This window comes from Rattus norvegicus, chromosome 2 (genome assembly GCF_021556685.1).
Source record: "Rattus norvegicus strain SHRSP/BbbUtx chromosome 2, alternate assembly SHRSP_T2T, whole genome shotgun sequence".
NCBI classification, from domain to species: Eukaryota; Metazoa; Chordata; class Mammalia; order Rodentia; family Muridae; genus Rattus; species Rattus norvegicus.
In genome coordinates, this window is record NC_141535.1 from 118,442,352 (window position 1) to 118,461,510 (window position 19,159).

The 19,159-nt window shown below is 43.6% G+C and overlaps 1 protein-coding gene and 1 long non-coding RNA gene across 7 annotated transcripts in view; one reads left to right on the top strand and one right to left on the bottom strand.

Moving 5' to 3' along the window:
• LOC103691527 (uncharacterized) overlaps window positions 1-19,159 on the top strand; it is a 618,188-nt gene that overhangs the window by 202,722 nt on the left and 396,307 nt on the right. The window lies entirely within an intron of this gene.
• The window catches only part of LOC108349992 (uncharacterized), a 39,369-nt gene that overhangs the window by 5,079 nt on the left and 15,131 nt on the right, over window positions 1-19,159 (bottom strand). The window contains exon 3 of one of the 2 annotated variants that reach the window (XR_015671572.1): window positions 15,950-17,352. The exons of the other annotated variant lie outside the window; for it this stretch is intronic. This is a non-coding gene — a long non-coding RNA (uncharacterized LOC108349992). Of the gene's footprint in view, window positions 1-15,949; window positions 17,353-19,159 lie in introns of those variants that run through there. 2 annotated transcript variants of the gene reach the window in all.

Below are 19,159 nucleotides of genomic sequence, written 5' to 3' on the forward strand. Positions count from 1 at the left end.
GCTCCTGAATGGCTCCTCATGTGGGTTCAACACACACACACACACACACACACACACACACACACACACACACACTCATTAAATCTAGAGTTCACAAAGGAGAGCATGCATGATATTTGACTTTCACAGTCTGGTTTTTTTTGTTGTTGTTGTTGTTGTTTTTGTTTTTTTGGTTTTTTTTGTTTGTTTGTTTTGGTTATCTCAGATACCCATAAAGATGTTCTCTCCTCCTCTAAGCCTGGTCTTGGGGAATCACTGACACATGCCTAGTGCTTTATAATAGCAAACCGCCTTCCATTCCTTGATACTGTGGGTCATTCCTGGGCTGGAATGCCTTCAATCCGTCTGGTCTGGCTGATTCTAATACATCTTTAGATGAGGGCTGAAGGAGAAAGCTTGGAGACTGGACCAGTTGCTCTCCTCTCAGCTTCTCGTATACTTGGCATTTGTCTTTTTTCCATGTTGAGATGCTATTTTTGCATCTGTCTTTCCTATCACTGCTGATGGGATGGGATGAGAACTCCATAGATTCCCTGTTGGCTGAGGACTTTGTAGACGCCTGTGTATTCAAAGCAACCCTCACAAAGAGCCCCTCCCTGGAAAGGCTGTAGCAGGCAAAGAAGAAGTGCAGGGATCAGTGGGCTGGACGAAGCCACAGCGATGAAGAGCTCACCTGCCTGCCTCTCTCTTCTGCTTTCCACGCATTAAATGTGTGCAAGTATTTGCTGTGAAAAGCTGCGTCAGAGGCTGGCAACATAGCTCAAGTGGCAGAGGGCTTGCCTAACATGCCTAAATCCCCATGTTTAATCCCCAGCGTCCCGTAAAATCTGACATAGTAGCACTCTGGATATGGAGATAGGACGTCTGAACGTCAAGTTTATCCTTGACTACATAGTTTGAGACTAGCCTAGGATAACAAGAGACCCTATCTTAAAAAAAAATTAAAATAAAAAAGAACATGCTGTGCAGTAGGAGTTTAGTTCCCCTTTTGTTCAATCCTTCATGTTTTTTTTCTAAAAGACTGACCTCTGGGAAGGTAAGGCTCAGCAGTTAGGAGTATGAGCTGCTCTTCTGTTCCCAGCACCTATATCAGGCATCACAAATGCTGGTCACTCCAGATCCTCAAGATTGACACACTGTGCAGAAGCCATGGAAACACAAATACAAAATCAGAGTGGCATCATCCATGAATGTGAGAGTTGATTATTACACCCGGCAGGAGGCAGTGCAGCTGCCTCAGAAGGGCACTGACCTAGACAGGAAGAGACTAACAGGTAGTTCTAGTCACATGTTTGATGCCAACTGGAAGATTTTCGGGGGTGCCATTCTGCCTCCTTGAGACTCATCTGCATTTTTATGAAAAGGTGAACTTGGGATGCTGGGTTGGGGATAATAGGAATGGTAGCAGACACAATAGTGAGACCAAAATCTAGGACACACAACCATTTGAGAGAAAGAAACAACTAGAAGAAATCTGTATGTTCCCAGGTGTTTATTTCTTCCATAGAGGACATTGAGCAAACAACTTTCGATGGCAGGCAGTCAGATGTGAAGGCACACATCTAAAATCTAGAGAGTGAAGGGGATGGCATTTTATTTTAAAGAGCTTCATTGTGAGCCTGAGAACCTTACTAAAAAAAGGTCAGGAAACGAAGACGTGCTGCTTGTTTGAGAAGGAGGAGGGCTAGCATCACCACATCTCTGAGTACACAGGTCTTGAAACTGAGATCACATGCTGTGTCCAAATTTGGGGAGGGGCAACATCTCCTGGAGTTGGGTTAGACTTTAGACCTTCCATTAGCTTCTCACTAACACTACAACGTAAGACCACTTGTTCAATCTCCAAGGAAATCAAGGTTCTCCTTTGGAAAATAAACTGAGATGAGCCCATGAAGGTTTTGCAAAGTCTACTTAGTGAAGACTTGTATCAGGCATGTTTGTAGTGGGCATCTCATGAAGCAACATCTGCTGGGTGGTCTCATGTTTGAGGACAAGCATGCTGACTCCTGGTGATGACAGCAGCCATAACTTATAGACTGAGGCAAGGACCTGCACACATAGCCCTTATCTACCACAGCAATAACTGCGGGTTAACTTCCTATAGACTAAGACCAAACTACAGGTGGACTTCCTATAGACAAGGATGCAGACCTGTAGGTGAGGACAGAACTTAGGTTTCATCTCACTTCCCCTTGATAATATCCCTAGAATTAAAACAGTTAGAAATTCATCTGAGCATCCTAAACTGAAGTTAACAATAACTCTGAGTTAGCAGAACTGCAACTCAGACCGAGTTTCTCTGCCTTCTAGATCTTATCTCAATGCTGTCCTTTATGCAGATATTGCTACTGTGTTGGTAGCCCCCATGAGCTGTCTATGTTCAATTTAACTAAGATAAGAATTAAAGGGGTGGACAAGGTTATTTGGTAGATAAAATACTTGGCACAAAAGTGTGAGGACCTGAGCCTGGATCTTCAGTATGAATTCAGCTGCAATTCAGTGTATGAATGTAAATGCCTATCGTGGCAGTATGGGTCAATAACTACAGTGCTTGGAAGCAAAACAGATCTTCCATACTGACCAACCAGTCTAGCCAACAGTGATCTCTGGGTTCATTGAGGGACCCTGTTTCAAAACCAACAACAGAAAATGATTGAGGAAGACACTCAGTACTCACCTCTGGCTTAGACAAATGCATTCCAGAATGCTACACCCTCCCCCCGCCCCCCACACAAATGCATAAATACCAGTGTGCGTGGACACACACACACACACAAATATATATACGTCAGCACACACATATATACATGCACATACAAACACATACATGCACCACACACAAATACATATACATCAGCACACATACACACACATGCACCGTATATACACAAATGCATATACATCAGCACATGCACACACACATGCACATATACACATGCATGCACCCCACACAAATGCATATACACCAGCACACATACATGCATATACACACATATGCACGCGCACGCGCACACACACACACACACACACAGAAAGAGAGAGAGAGAGAGAGAGAGAGAGAGAGAGAGAGAGAGAGAGAGAGAGAAATTTAAGATGTTTTTGGTAATTTCTCAAATCATTTGAGGATAGGTACAATATAAATTCTGAAGGAACTATTTTGAAACACCACTTCAAAATAAAAACACAAGGGGTTATTACATTGCAAATAAAAGTTGAGCTCATCCTGACCTTGGCCTTGGAGGTGGAGTTGGATAGTAGTGTTGAAGAAGTTATCAGACAGTCAATTTCAATAGAAACATTTTATTTCCTAAGCTGGAGCTAGATAGTGTAGTACTTGTATTATTAGTTCTAATTTGTATAAAAAAAATCTCAGCAGAAACATTTTTTATTCTTTTATTTATTTATTCATTTTACATCTGGATCTCATTGTCCCCTCTCACACAGCCTCTTCCCTGTCCCCTGTCCTCCTTTCCTCTGAAAAGGAGGAGCCTCCCCCACCCCCCATACCAACCCATGCTGGCACATCAAGTCACTGCAAGACTAGGCACATCTTCTGCTGAGGCCAAACAAAGCAGTCCAGATAGGGTAAAAGAATCCACGGACAGACGACACAGATTCAGGGACAGCTCCTGCTCCAGTTGTTGGGGGAATCAAGCTGCATATCATATGTGTGTGATATATATATTGGGGTGCTAGGTCCCGCCCATACTTGCTCTTTGGTTTGTGGTTCAGAGTCTGGGAGCCCATAAGGGTCCAGGTTAGTTGACTTTGGGTCCCTCAATCCTTCCCCCAACTCTTCCAGAAGACACCCCAAGCTCCACCTAATGTTTGGCTGTGGTCTCTGCATCTTTTCTATTGGCTGCTGGGTAAAGCCTCTCAGAGAACAGTTATGCCAGGCTCCTGTCTACAAGTATAACAGAGTAACATTTTTTTTCATAGAAGACCAGTAGAACACTCACACAAATATATCAGTACATGGTAAAACATTTTAGTGTTTTCCTGTGTCACATTAGATACATGTCACGGGCACGTAAGGATATATGTGTATTCTGTAATAGACCTAGGACTTCCACCAGAGCCATAGTATGTGCTTGGCTCTCTGCTTGGGTGAAGGGCTTTGTGGAAGGGCTCCTAAGGAAAATACAGCAAAGAGTTGAAGATGGAGTTCAGTCCTAACATGCACGAAGTCCTGGACTCTGGTCCCAGCACACGCAAAATGGACATGGCAGTGCATGCCCATAACAATGGAGTTTAGGAGGGAGATCATAAGTTCACTTGTATATATGCATGCGTGTGTGTGTCTGTGTGTGTCTGTGTGTTCACACGCCCGTGCCCGAAGATAAACGAAACCTGCTTCTGCCCTTTGATTTTATACACAGTCTCAGCACAGGGTATTGATGCTGGTTTCCCTTCCAGTCATTGGTTTGGTGATGTCTCTGTGTGAAGGATCTCCAGACAGAACATTCCCCCATGCAGCTTTCATCCACTGTCAGTCTCCTTTCCCTCATGCACAATTAGTTGCCAGCTTTGCAGATTTTCTGTCTAATCAATCGTACCTTAATTGTGTCTTCTCATGTCCATGCCCTGTCCCACCCGGTCTATGGCAATCATCTAAGCCCTATGTCAGCCTTCTGACTCTCTTCCTTCTAACTCATCCTCCGCACAGTTGCTTGCCTGGGTCCCTATAACATAACTGATAATGTTTTTTTACTTGACTGAAACTTTTCACAATTTACCCTACTTCTAGAATAACCTCCAGCCATTATCTTGGCCATATGAGCCTGACTGTGACTGCCGCTGCTCCTCTGGCAAACCTGACCTTGTTCCTGGAGTAACACCCAGCTAGTGTGGGTGAGCAGAACTGCCTTCCCGTGTGGTTGGCCAGTTCAGGCCTTACTAATGGTACCCTCCTTGCTGTGCAGCGGCTAAACCCCTTCACTCTTAAGTGACTCACGTGCCTGCAACTCTGCACTTAAAAGAATCAGTCCATCTCTGGGAACCTTGTCCCTTTGTTCTTTACCTGGAAAATTAACTTCAGTCCTCTAAGATCTACTCAGGCACTAACCCCTATGTAAAACTGCTCCTGCTCTCTGTTCACACAGGCAAACTCTTCTGCTGACCCTTCAGCAAGGCCCCGAGAATTAATTACCTCAACTATAGTTTTTCTCCTGTTGTATCGCTAGGGAAATGTTTTTAAAGATACGTTGTTTATATCTCTAGCATGCAGCTTAGTATTTGGTATGTTGAAAGACCCTTAGAAAGCATTTATTTTGTTGATTTTATAGACCTAGAAGAGACTCCGGAAATGGTATGTGAGTTGAACAGTGAAAAGGTTGATTGCCCTTCATGGCAGTTTGTTTCCTGAATCAAAATAACACAGAAAAACCAGACATGCTATTAGTTACAGATGAGCTTCTTCTAGTCAGGGTCCTGGTTACATGGTTTCCCACACACATTTACTCTGAAATTCTCCAAGTGGATCTTAACGTAAGCATGGCTACAGAAGTTCCTGGGGATTTGAGAGGCCGTGCTGTGGAAGTGCGCATGGGTGTGCAGACTTATTGAAGATAACCATGAACGCAGCTATGCCAGTCACTTCCTCCATCATGGGGGTCAGAGAGACAGGCTGTCTTTAAAGTGCACACATGGACAGTACTTTAAAAAAAAACAGGTTTTTAATTTTTACCTTTAAAATACAGCTTATATTTTATTTCTTATTTATTTGTGTATGTGTACATACATGTGTGCACCTGTGAAGTTGAGATACTTGTGTGTGTACCCACATGTGTGTGGAGTACAGAGGACAGCCTAGACTGTCATTGCTTACGTGCTATGCAGGTTCTCTCACTCGTGTAGGACTTACCTGAGTAGCCTAAGCTGGCCAAACAGACCCAGGGCTTACAAGCACAGGCCACCACCCTCAGCTCTTATATAAATTGTGAGTACCAAACTAGGCCTTCATGCTTGCAAGATAAGGACTAACTGAGCCACCTCCCAGCACGAGCTGCTATAAAACATGCTTATGAACCTGTGTGTCTTGCACCTCGTGAGGACTGAACAATCCTTTCACAGAGGTCACCTATCAGATACCCTGCATATCAATATTTATATTATGACTCATAACAGTTGCAAACTACAGTTATAAAGTAACAATGGAATAACCTTATGGTTCAGAGGGGTCCCCACAGTACGAAGAACCGTGTTAAAGGGTGACAGCATTAGGAAGGTTGAGAACCACTGATACAAAACACTATTAACTTGGAACGTATGAGGAGAGTGAGAACAAACGCTCAGTGAACGGAGTGCAGTGGGTCTGGTAGTGACTGTCACATGTGGAGCTCATGCAGAGGTAGCCAGTGCATGCTGAGGCACACCTCGAATGTGGCCTGCACACCGAAGACTTAATAAAAAAAAAAAAGAATGTTATTTATCTCATTAATTTACCTCATTAATACATTGTTAGATTTGCCTGGTGCTAATATGATAATCCTTTGACTATATTGATTAAGTATAGAGTTGATCCCACCTTTCTGTTTGCTTTTCAAATGTGGTCCCTGAAACATTCAGAGTCAAGTGTGTGGTCTATACTACCTTCCTATTGTGTAGCCGTGGGATATTTTTCTTACCTAACCATCAGGCAGACATCTTTTAATTAGCTTTCAGGACAGGGAAGGCTTTGCATCTTTTGTGCTCTCTGAGGAGTAGCGTCTGGATAGTATCATGTGGGTGATTTTATGGGTCCATCATTTCTCTGTGTATGTGTATGTGTATGTGTGGGAAGTCATAGGAGAAATTTCATCTCTCAGGTACGATCCACCTTTCCTTTTGAGACAGGGCCACTTACTCATCTGGAACTGGCTGGCAGGTTACACTGGCTGGTCAGCAAGCCCCAGGAACCAACCAGTCTCCCCTTCCCCAGTTCTAGCATCCCAGCGTTCACCAACGTACCTTTTTTAAGAAATGTGTGCTCTCAATGTTGAACCAGTATTGATCCTCTTGCTTGCAAAAGACTTTACCGACTGAACAACCCCCTTAGTCTCCTGATAGCATCCCTATCAATCCCCAATATTGCTTAGAAAACTAGACCAGAACATTGGCAAGTTTGCTGTCTTCCCTTTAAAGCCTCAGGCTGTTCTCCTGTGTTGTCTCCACAACGTCTCATTTAGTGATTTACAACCCACTAAGTCCTCTGCTCATTTACAAAGCAGTCAGAAATCTCAGTTCCAAGTTCCCAGAACCCCTCAGTTAATGGAAAAGAATGAGCATATATCCACAAGTGGGTGGTCGGGATGAGAGTCCCAGAATAGAATCACAAGGCTTAATCCTCACACTACAGCATCCACAAGCCTAATTCTTTTCTTTGAAGAATCAGAAGATGGCCTTAGGGTCATTCAAAGTACCATCTGCTATCCACATAAAGGGGAGGGATTATTTGCACTTTATAAATACTAGACTTTCACTGTGTCGATGGCCTCACTGGTACTAAGTTTGCACAGCCTTACAGAGAAGCCACATTAAGACCTGGAGTAGACAGAGCACAGAGTGCTCAGTATATACAGAGGAGTGGCTGCAGGTTTTTTTTTTTCTTAAAGCAAAATGAGTTATAATTGTCCACTATCTTTAATTTTTTTTTAGCAAAGCACTTGACCTTCTATTCAATGATCTCTTCCACTTCCAAGTAGGGATATATTTTAAATGTTTAATTTTATTAATTAGATAGGAGTGTATTTAATTTTAATTTTTTTTTGGACAGGCTTACTTTTCTGAGACACAGTCTTATGTAGCCCAGGCTGGCCTCAAGCTCGACCTGTAGTCAAGGATGGTCTTGAACTCCTGACCCTCTCATTTTTAGCTATGATTACAGGTACATGACGCCAGCCCCATTGTATTTTATTCTTAGGGGAATGAGGAGTAAATGCTTTATTTTTTTAAAAGCTAAATTTCTAATTATAATGGCGAGTGCTTCAGTGCGGTGGTGTACAGACTGTAAGGAGTTGAAACAATGTGCCGCAGAAGCCAGTGCACTCTCTGAAGGCCGGGCTCCTCTGGGGAGGGTTCCTGACTGCAGCAGCATAGTGCCTCTGGTTAAGAATGAGGAGCTAAAACCATCCCTGAGTACCTGGGAAGTATGCATGAATACAAGACACGAATGCATCTTAGCCTTGCTATTCCCAATTAATAGCCCGAGTAGGCACATCTCTTACTTAAAAAGGGCTGCCTGAATGGGGGTTAAGTCATGTTCAGTTTCCCAAGTACCACTCTGGATGTGTTTTTATATTTTGATTACTAAAAAGCATTTTATTTCCCTTTTTTTTCTTAAAAAAAAAAGAAAATTTGCATCGGTTGCTGAATAGCTCACATCATGGACTAAAATGCTCTGAAAGTACGAACAAACAAAGCTCAAACAGGAAAATGGCTAAGTTTTCAAATGAGTGCTGTGAATTGAATTATTCAAGGCTAGACTGCATATTCAAATATGAGTTATGCATTTTGACAAAACATTGTTAACATTCCTGTTCGTCGTGAATAAGTATTAATAATACACAGATTGTACCTAGGGAGCGCCCTGCACTTTGGCTGGAAAATATGCCAAATGTACCATTTTTTTTTCTACGCATTCAGAGTAGGGTGTGTTTTTACATCTACACTTAAAAAATACATGCTACTGACCAGGAGTCCCTGTGCTGCCTCAGAAAGAAATGCTGTAGAGAGGGCATTGTTTTCTGGAGCTTAGGTGTTTTAACGTCTCAATGGCACTTAGGACATTTTGGTTTCTAGTAAAAAGGCTTTAGGATGAAAGGAATTAAACCCATCAAACAATAAGGACAACAAAACAAAGGCCAAAGCAAACTGCCAGGCTCATGTCAGCCAAGCATGTGGGATTCTGTCGGCCAGGCTAACCCACATCCTCAGACCAGGGCACTGCCCGGCTCTAAACCATCGGTGGCTCAGACAAGTCAGAGACACACGTGAGTCCTGAGCTCACAGACCTCGAGTTTATTTGGAGCTAATGTTCAGTCATTGATTCAATAATGACTTATCGACTTCTTTTTACGGATCAAGCCTGAGAGGAAAAAGATGTGATCTGAGGCCTCCTCGTGGTGTTTGCAAATTCGGGGGTTGGAAAAAAAAAAGCTAATTACTGGATAGTGCTTGTAAATCTGACAGAGAGAAGTGGGGGTTAAGAGTATACACTTCAACCACGGGTTCAAGTCTTGGTTGTGGATTCTTAGGCAAGTCATTTAATGCCGGTGTGCTGAGCGTTCTCCTACACTAGCTGCCGTGTAGCTCTGGTCAGAACATAGGGTCATGTGACATCCCATAAAAGCTATGTGCTTGCTGTGACAATAACGAGCAAACCGCACCTGGATGGAGGTGTGGGGATGGTGGGCAGCTTTCCCAGAAACAGAATTCTCAAAGTGAGATCTGCAGAATGACAAGCCCTTAGGTAGATGGAGGGATTGAAGCTGCATGAGGAAGCTGGGTAGACAGTTAGAGCAGGTCCTCAGCAGAGGGAGGCATGTGCAGCCTGAGGCAGGAGGGCATGTGGTACCTTTGCAGGCCCAAAAGAAATGGTGGATGTCTGAGGAAAGAAAGGAGAATAGAACTGCAAGAGAGGAAGGTCATGACCTTGCCTACGGTCGAACCCTGATCTTGTTCAGTGTGTGTGTGCGTGTGAGTGTGAGTGTGTGTGCGTGTGCATGTGTGTACACTGGAACCTGTGAGTACTCGTGCACATTTCATGCACATGCACGTGTGTGTGTAGCTTTGCATTTCCACATCCATCTCTTGCTTGCAAGAAGGCGAGAGAACAATATTGTCTGTGTTTCTCTGTTCAGCCTTGCAACTAAAAGCCGTTTAGAAGTGGCTGGACACGTAGCTAACGTTGTCTTAATATTAGATGTAAATTAAATAGCCTCTTGATGCTCAACTTATCTTTCCAGGGACTGTAATCCTCTATTTGTGTTTATTCTCCATGGCTGAAGTACTGCAGCTAGACGTAAAAAAAAAAAAAAAAGATTTTTTTTTTTAACACTACTTGCTGGAAAAGAGGTGGGGTGGATGGGTTCTAATTAAATCTCAGTAAGGAATTTCTATAGAAATTTCTGTATCTCTCCTAATGGGATGAATGTCATGTTTGGATTCCTATTTTATGTAAAAACCATTATAAATACGTAAAAGAATTTGCCAAATCTTGATTTTTCTCAATTGAAAAGTGACCCCCAGCACCACCTCTGAGAAGAGGGAGCTTTAGAGTGCTTGATCTTTGGCTCTTTTGTTCCCCCCGCACGTGGTTCCCTAAACCAGCAGAATAATTTGGGAATGGGAGATATTGAAGCAACTAATTTTTCTTTTCTGTAATCTGCATAGACTTCAAAATGCATACCAACCACAAAGTGCCGGTTCATATAATTTGTTGGCAAGGATAAAAAGAAGAAAGGAAATTACTTTGTAAGCATGTGGATCGATCCAGCTTTCACAGATATTTTTCTGTTATGTGAAGCCTGAGGGTTTATCCCTATCTGAGTTTTATTTGGAAATTACCATTTGCCAGCATAATTAAATGATAATTTATAAATACTAAGAAAGCACCGTGGAGAAGGGCAGATAGGTGCTAATCGGGGCAGTGGAAAAAGTTGGTCTGCTTCCACAGCAATCCCCATCCCTTGTGTTGGTCGTTAACTGGCCTTGTTCTGTTAGGTTAACCATTTGTTAGTGTGCGCTCATCTATTACAGAGACACCTTTCCTTCCTCTCCCAGAATCCTCCCTTTGCCATTCTTATTGCAGACATAATAGTTATGGGATATGGCTTGCATTTTAGTTCAGGACATAAATGTAGTATGTAGAGTATACTACTGGAAAACCCTGAAATTCGAGAGCAATGTTTCTGTCTCCCTCCTTAGTTCTTAGCCCTTTTCTCTGTGATAAGTGTATTTTCTTTTAATAGGTTTTTAGATCACCTGGTCTTTGCAGTTAATTACATTCCACAGGGCTTCTTTATGTTGGCCCTAAAATGCTGACAGGTGTGTGTGTGTGTGAGTGTGTGTGTGTGTGTGTGTGTGTGTGTGTGTTTGCGCTCGAGTGCTTAAGTGAGGGAGGCATAGTCTTGGACTATGGCGTGGAGAGCTTCCTAATCTTTAGTGATAAGAATGATACTTTATATGCAATATGGAAATGTTGCTAGGTTCCTACTGAATATAGAAATTACACAAAAAAAGGATTGTGTAGAAATGACAGCCTTTGTCCTTCTGGTATGTCTTCTCAAGCTTCCTCACCGATTGTAAATATTGGGGTAGTCTCTGCAATGCCTTGTCCAATGAACCAGCTACAGCGGTGTAGAAACAGGGTCTGTCTGAACAGAAACTGTCAACAGAAATGACGAGTTAGAAAAACGATCCACGCCTTTAGAAAAACAGGTCCAGGAAGACAGACGGTGGCGAAGGCAGCCCATCAGAGGTCATGGAGATCTCTCTCTCTCGCTCTCTCTCAATTAAATAATTTTAGTGTCTACTGATTAGGGTGGCGAGGGTTTGAGTGAAGTGTGTGGGAATGGCTTATCAGGAGAATAACAAAATAAAAGGCTCTGGTGTTTCAAATCGTCAATCCCACGAATTATTCAGCATTTTGTCCTTATAAATAGCAATTATTTGCCTTTTTCAGAACAGGAAAAAATTATCTTTCATATTCAAATATTTAAATATACCGTGCTGTCACTGGGGCAAAAAAAAAAAAAGTCCTAATGTCAGAACAGATTTTTATGCAAGGAATAATTTGAAAGTGGTGGATTAGTTTCCACCTTTTGAAACACAGTGCTTTCTGTAATCTTCAAACATTATTTAGGATAATGGAAGCCATCATCCCGGTCCTCAAACGGTAGCACTCCCATTAGACTTTGCAGCTACCTCTCATTTTTTATATTAAAATACAAGGCTTAAAAGGTATTATCTTACTAAAGGGGGGCAATTGCAGAGATGATTTGATTGAATAAAGGAAAAAGCTGTACGGGCCTTTTAAGATCAAGGATGTATTGACGGAAAGCTATCATTACAGACAATTAATGTTCTCCAAGGGAAGAAATTGATTATGGACAAAGATGGACCCTAAGGAGCAGACATGTCTTAATGCTCTGAGGCCTTGAGGATTATGCGTCTCGTTCACAGCATTCGTACTTAACCCTTTGTGGTGACTAGAACACTAGCTGCTTCTTACAGAAGGACAAGAATCAAATTAAGTGGAGGGGGGGGATTAAATAAAGAGAGAGTGGGTGATTTGTCAAGGGGGTCGACCGCCATCCGCACTTGGTTCTTTAAACAATGCTCAAATAATTAGATTTGTGGTGTCCTTCCAGGATGCCGGCTTTTGGAGCGGACGTAGGCTGAAATTTACAGGAAAATGAAGTCGGAGCGTGATGGCCAGTCTGTGCATTGTTGAGACTGATAATGCCCAATAATTACGGTTAAAGACGTGCTTTCCTAAGGAGCCCCTGAACTTCAGCTGCATTCATGTTTCCAAATAACAAACCCTTTAACTTTGCCCGTCCTTCCTATAGATCTCATACAAAGCATCCGTCATGTCGTTAGCTAGGCCCTTACAGCCGTGGATCACAATTGGGTACTTAATAAGGTGGCAACCCCACTGGGGACATTTCACATAATTATTCTTAGCAGAAAGGAAATTGTTATGGCTTCCCCCCCTTTTTGAGTTTGGCAAAATTCCAGGTGAATTAGTTTGGACTCCTAAAAACCTGTTCTGTGTCATTGGTGAATTTCACTCACTCCCCAGGCTGTGACTCCTGGTTCCTGCTCTGTACACTGCTGGCCAGTAGAGCAAGTCTCACCATGTGGCTGGCCTCTCCAGTCCAGGGGCTGCCCTAGGACAAGAGGCTGCTGCTGCTGATTAGGGGCTACTGGTTTCATGGATTTAGGCATGGGTGAGCTTTGAAAAATCTCTCTCTCTCTCTCTCTCTCTCTCTCTCTCTCTCTCGCCTTCGCTCCCTGATGGTGTGTTATGAATCTTGCCAAATAATTGGAGAGATTCACATGTCGACACAGTAAATAGCTTGTCTAGAGAACTCAGACTTTAAGTAGAAGTTAAGGGAAGAGAGGTTGAACCCTGGGCTCTAATTCTGGGCTTGGAGAGTTGCAAATGGCTGTCATTAATTAGCCCAGACAATTAAAACCATTTGTTATTCAAACGTGAACAATTTGAAGCCATCTCCCGATGTTCTCAGACCTCAGAGCTTTTAATTCACCACGGAATGAGCTTGCCTGCAAACTTGGAACTATTTAGAAGAGAGCGCATTAAGGAGGCAATGGGGAGGTGAGCATGACATATGGCCCTCCTCACTCAGTAACAGCATCCTGCGTCGCCAGTTCAATTCCAACCGCTCTGGCCATCCAGCACCTCTCGGAGCCTGACATCAGCCGCAACTCACCTTCTACATTTGACGGTGAGTGTCTGTTTCTGAAAGACACCTTCCTGAAAGAGAACAGTGCTCTTCGTGTGGCTCCTTGAGCACCAGAGTTGGATGTGGGTGGTGCATGCCTGCTAAAACAGAATCCACAGCAGATGGATGGAAGGTTAAAAACCAACTTAGACTACATAGTAAGACTCCAGGTCAGCTCAGGGAAGACAAGAATGAATACAGAGCATCAAGCCCTAACTCCAAGAAAGATTCCAGCTAATGTGCCACCTAATTCCTGGGAAAATAGGAGTCCTGGTGGTGGTCAGTTGCTATTGAGCGGGTCGTAAAGCCTTTAAGAGAGGAGTTTATGTAAAAGAGTGAGTTTGGAGAAGCAGCTGCTAAGTAGAAGGAAGCTCCGTTCAACAACTGCTTCTGCAGTCATGGATCCAACAGCTAAGGAAGATGGCAAGGCTGTTAACAAAAATAGACAAGAGAAAGCAAGCGAATGCGTGTGTGTGTGTGTGTGTGTGTGTGTGTGTGTGTGTGTGTGGTAATGCCACGCTTAAATTCCAGGCCTGGTCTGTGTGATGGTGTCCAGTGGGAAATCAAGGCCTAGAATGGAGGAGAGAGGGGTTTTAGAAACCTAGCTTGCAGAAGAGAAAAGCAAAAGTATGGGGCAGCGAGAGTGGGAAACGAATCAGACCATAGCTTGGAAACACGGAGAGAAGACAGAGGCTGCAGTGTCTGTGCCCTGGGAGCAGGCAGAGGAAGAACCTATGCAGACGCCATCGATTTGCTCATCAACCAGATTCTAAGCCAGACAGTGGAATCTGTTTGGGTTTACATACCAAATACCTACCTGAGGAGGTCATTTCATTTCTCGGAGCCGAAACTGATTCGTCTGCATTTTAATAACACGTTAACAAGGTGAGGAGATGGCTCAACTTTCAAAGTGCTTGCTGTGCAAGCATGAAGACCCAAATTCATGTCCAGAATCCACAGCAGGGGAAATGGCTGTCTGTGGTGGTAGGCGCTTGCTATACTGGTGCTAGGGAGGCAGAGACAGGCAGATCCTTAGCACTTGATGGCCAGCCAGTCTAATCTAATTAACAAATCCGGGCCAACGTGAGAGAGCATGTCTCAGGAGGAAGAGGAGGAGGAGGATGATACTCTGATGGATGACCTCTATACTACAAGTGCCAGAAAGTAAAAGATTGCAACCCAGTGTTTGGAGATAGTATGAAGTGTATGCTTTGTGGATGAGTCAGAGATCTAACTGGCACAAAGGTTAATGTTGAAAACATGTCACATGTTCTGTACCCTTTACATAATATCACACATGTGTTCTGCCCACTAACCCTCAGGAGCAACAACACATCACTAGGAAGGACACGACTGACATGCGTAGAAGGGAGTGGCTGGTCTCCCGTGTGGTACACAAGCTGGGCAGAGACTAGAATCAAGGGAAATTTCACTCATGACCAGTCTTGTTTGGTGGACTGGAAGAAGACGGGGACAGAGCCATGATTTGAATCCAAGACCAACTGAGGCTCAGTTACCTGCTTAATATCCAGATGATACAGATCCTTTCTGACTCCTGGTGTCAGTGCTTTGGAGGGGTCAGTTTGCAAGGCCGAAAGATCATGGGGCTTCTTGGCCTCAGGTGGCTCTTTGTGACCTCTAGCCTCAATAGCCAAGCCACACTGGAAGGGCTCCATTTACAAGTCCCAGAGTCAAGTCAGAAAGCATGTGGGGTATGCAATCTATGCGAGCAGTATGTGAGTAAGCCTTGACACACGTCTGTAAACCTGTGTGCTATGGAAGGCAAGCATGGTGAATGAGGAAAACCTTCTTGGGGTGTTGGGGTGGGCCATCATTCTAGTCAGTGGTTATTCTTAATGCTGCCAACTTTTAATACAGTTCCTCATGTTGTGAGGGTCATCAACCATAAAATTGTTTTCATTGCTGCTTCCTAACTGTAATTTTGCTACCATTATGATTCTTAATTAAGAAAACATCTGATATGCAGGATATCTGATATGCGGCCCTTGTGAAAGGGTCTTTTGACTTTAAAGGGGTTGTTACCCATAGGTTGAGAACTACTGATCTAGGCCATTAGGATTCAGGGTCCAGTATCCCTAAGTGGGCACCAGAGAGCAGGGACTCGGGACTGTGAAATGTTGAGGAGCTCAGGGCATGGGGTACAATGAAGCTGGAGAGTCCCCGCTTTGTCTGACATAATCAATACTGTAGCATCCTGATGCAATACATCGCTCACAGATTCTAGTTGATGTTGGAGGACACAGACCCGCACACCTTCAGCTAAGCACCGTAGAGCACACAGTTACAGAGTATGTTGTGCTTGATCACAGTGGGTGTCTATGCTGCTGGTTTCTGTGTCAACCCTATGATACCTTCACTCTTAATTCATCATGAATTCCTACTCTGTACAGAAAAACCTAGCTCAGTGGGTTAGGCACTCAGTGTGCAAGCTTGAAGGTCTGGGTTTGAATCACCGGAACACACAAAGAAGCTAACATGGTAGTATACATATCTGTAATCCCAGCAGCTCCTGTACAAGATGAAGGACAGAGACAGGACATCCTGCTTGCAATGAACCACAAACCCTTCCTCAAACAATGTGGAAGGCAACGTCCCACACTGAGATTGCCCTTTGGCCTCTATACAAACAAACCATGGCACACACATACACACACAGGCACCCACTCTGAAGAATATACACAAAATTAAAAAGAAAGAACATTAATGATTAAGCAGCACATTGAGTTACGCCTCCAATGGCCTCATTCATTTCTGTTATGTCTAAACAGTGTGAGCATGTCCTGGCAGAGAACATTGCCTACTGACAACCGCCTGCAGCACAGTGACTCGTGTGTGTGTGTGTGTGTGTGTAAAACTATTACTTAGCTGTCATGTAGGTTTGGCCATGGAATAGATCACTAGCTTCTACCCATGACTGCCGATAGAATGGACTGAAGAGAGATCCTATTTCACCAGTGATGGCTGTGCCCAGAATAGTTATGAATATGGCCCATCACAAAATCGTGAACTTATTTTCAAATTTTACAAGAATTAGGAGATGAATTTGGAACTTGAGTGCGAACTCTGTCGTTGATGATATCCAATCACAAAATCCAAAGGTTGGACATACCTAGAACTTTGAGGTATATTGAGCCTGTGTGTCACTCCCAGAGGTTTCTGAACTACAGTCTGTACTTCAGAATTTCCAAGATCTTCTGAGAGATAGGCACATTGTTTGATAGGGAGGGTGCCAAGCAGGTTTCCAAGGGAGGTGGTTGGGCTTGGAGTTTGGGGTTCAGGATGTCAGAAGTAACCTTTTCTTCCCAGGCTTCCAGCTCAGGGACCACACTCTAGGAACTGCAGGTCTAGAAGTTAAACATGGTGAAGTGAGCTGAGATTCCTCTTCCTGAGGCTTGAAGACAGCTACTGTTAGGGCCCTTCTGGTGATGTCCTCTTATGTGCCAAGCTGGCTCGAGATCCTTGGATGGAAAGCGTTGGCAGGGAATCGTAAACTTTAATTGGTAAAGGATTTTCCAAGATCTTGCAGACAGCAGTTCTGATTCAGTAGGACCGGTCTGATTCTGAGGATCTTAATTCCCCCATACCCCTGAAAATGTCAGTGCTATGCCCAGGGACCGTGCAGAGCAGCCAAACAATGCTGCTCGAGCTACCGTTGGCCAAATAGCCTGAGGGGGTACCTGAAGTCTTCAGCTTCATCTAAGATCAACTCATTCAAAATCCTCAACAATCTGTGGCTTTCTTAAACTGTGTGTTAACATAGTCAATTAATAGTTACTGAATTACACTTGAGTCAGGCTGTAGGCGACATAGGAATGAAGTGCCGGCCCTTCCGCTTTACTCTAGAAGTTAGATGCTTAGCTCTGCTTCGTGTACGATTGTGAACCTATTAAAGCAAAAGCGAAAATAAAACATATTGTTTCTCTGGCTAAAATGTTAAGTACCATGAAATAACTCTGTGCGTGCGAGCGTGTGTGTGTGTGTGTGTGTGTGTGTGTGTGTGTGTGTGCATGTGTGTGTTGCATACATGCATATATATACCCTCACATATGTGTGAGTACAAGTGGATGTGCTTCTGGAGGCCAGAGGCTGACATCAGGTGTCTTCCTCAAGACACCTATTTTATTTATACTCTATTTTATTTATCAAGGCAGCGTCTCTTGATGGCTGAAACAAGAGGATTGCTACAAATCACAGGCCAATGCAGACTGCAGAGTGGGTTACAAAGAAACTGAGGCTTCAGAATGATGCCCTGTCTCAAGTCACAAAAGTCAAAAAAAGTACAAACAAGACAGACAGTTCTCAAAATAGTAGCCATCCTTGGACTCGGCTAGCCATCTGGGTCATAGATTGTTCTGGGAAGGCCATGGGATATGAGACTTTTGGTAAACGGGATGAAAGGGAGGGGGGCTAAACACCCAACAGTCACAGCATTGAATCAAATCCTTTTGGAAATATCACCAATGGCCCGCCCCTTCATTCTTCTAAAGGAAGAAGGTAGACATGGCTCTCAAGTCCCCTAATGGTAAGAAACCATCTCTGAAACTCACAGGTGAAATCACAGGGACTTCCTTCTAATTGTGCACAAGTCAACTTGTACATAGCTAGAAAGTAACAAAACGATCAAAGAATTGCACTCTGTTTACAGATAACTTTGAAGTTATAGCATAATAAAGTCTTTTGGGTGTGCCTGCATGGTTTCCCAGAAGACCTGAGTATGTTATTAAAAGGAGCAGGAGAAACTTTAAAAGAATCACGAAAACAAACAGAACAAAACACAACAACACAACATAACAAAAAGCAAGTAGGTTTTTCTGAGGAGATGTCAGCCCAAGTCTTTCAGTGACAACTCAGCGTTATTACGGCTGTGCACACAGATAATAATCATAAGAACGTCCTTCCTGTGTACATTCAGAACTCTCTCCGTGGCAGAGGAAACGAAATCAGAACAAATCTTCAGGCAGAGGCAGCTTTCACCTGTATTTTTTTTTTCAAGCTGAGAGCACTCCTTAATTACGAGGGTTTTTTTTTTTTTAAACACCATTCTCAATTGGTAACATATGTTGCTGTCAGCGAGTATTTAGCACCTGCAGAAAACAGCAAGAAACGCACGACAGCGCATAGGTGGAACACCCACAGCGTGGCTGTGAACACTGTCAACAAATTGTACTTTGTTAATTTTTTTTCTTATTAAAAAAAGATCCAAGAAAAAGACTTGGGCGTGCAGGTGTTCTGAGCAGGAAGGCAGAGGAGGGAAGGCGAGGTTAGTACAGCCTTGGGCATGGAAGCTGGGGTTGGATCTACATGCCTTGAAGTATTCCCTGTCTCCTCCTTCTCTCTACCTATCTTTGGGTGGACAAGAAAACCACACAGTGGCTCTGGCAGGCTTGGCTGTCCCGTGAGGCATTTGCTGTCTGTCAGCCTCTGTTGATCAGCTGCAGGATCAGGGAATCGGCACCTGGCGCCATGACCTTCTACACAGGATGTGCTTGGAGAGGGTCCTTGTGAACCCACCAATTCATTAATAGTAATTTGAGGGCTTTTTGTTTTGTTTTGTTTTGAGTCGGGTTCCTGTGTAGCCCAGGCCAGCCTTACATTGGCTGTTTTGAGATTGACCCCGAACCCCACATCTTGCTGCTTCCTAATCCCAAGTGTTTGGAAGACGTGTGTGTGCTGCCCTGGCTAGCATCTTA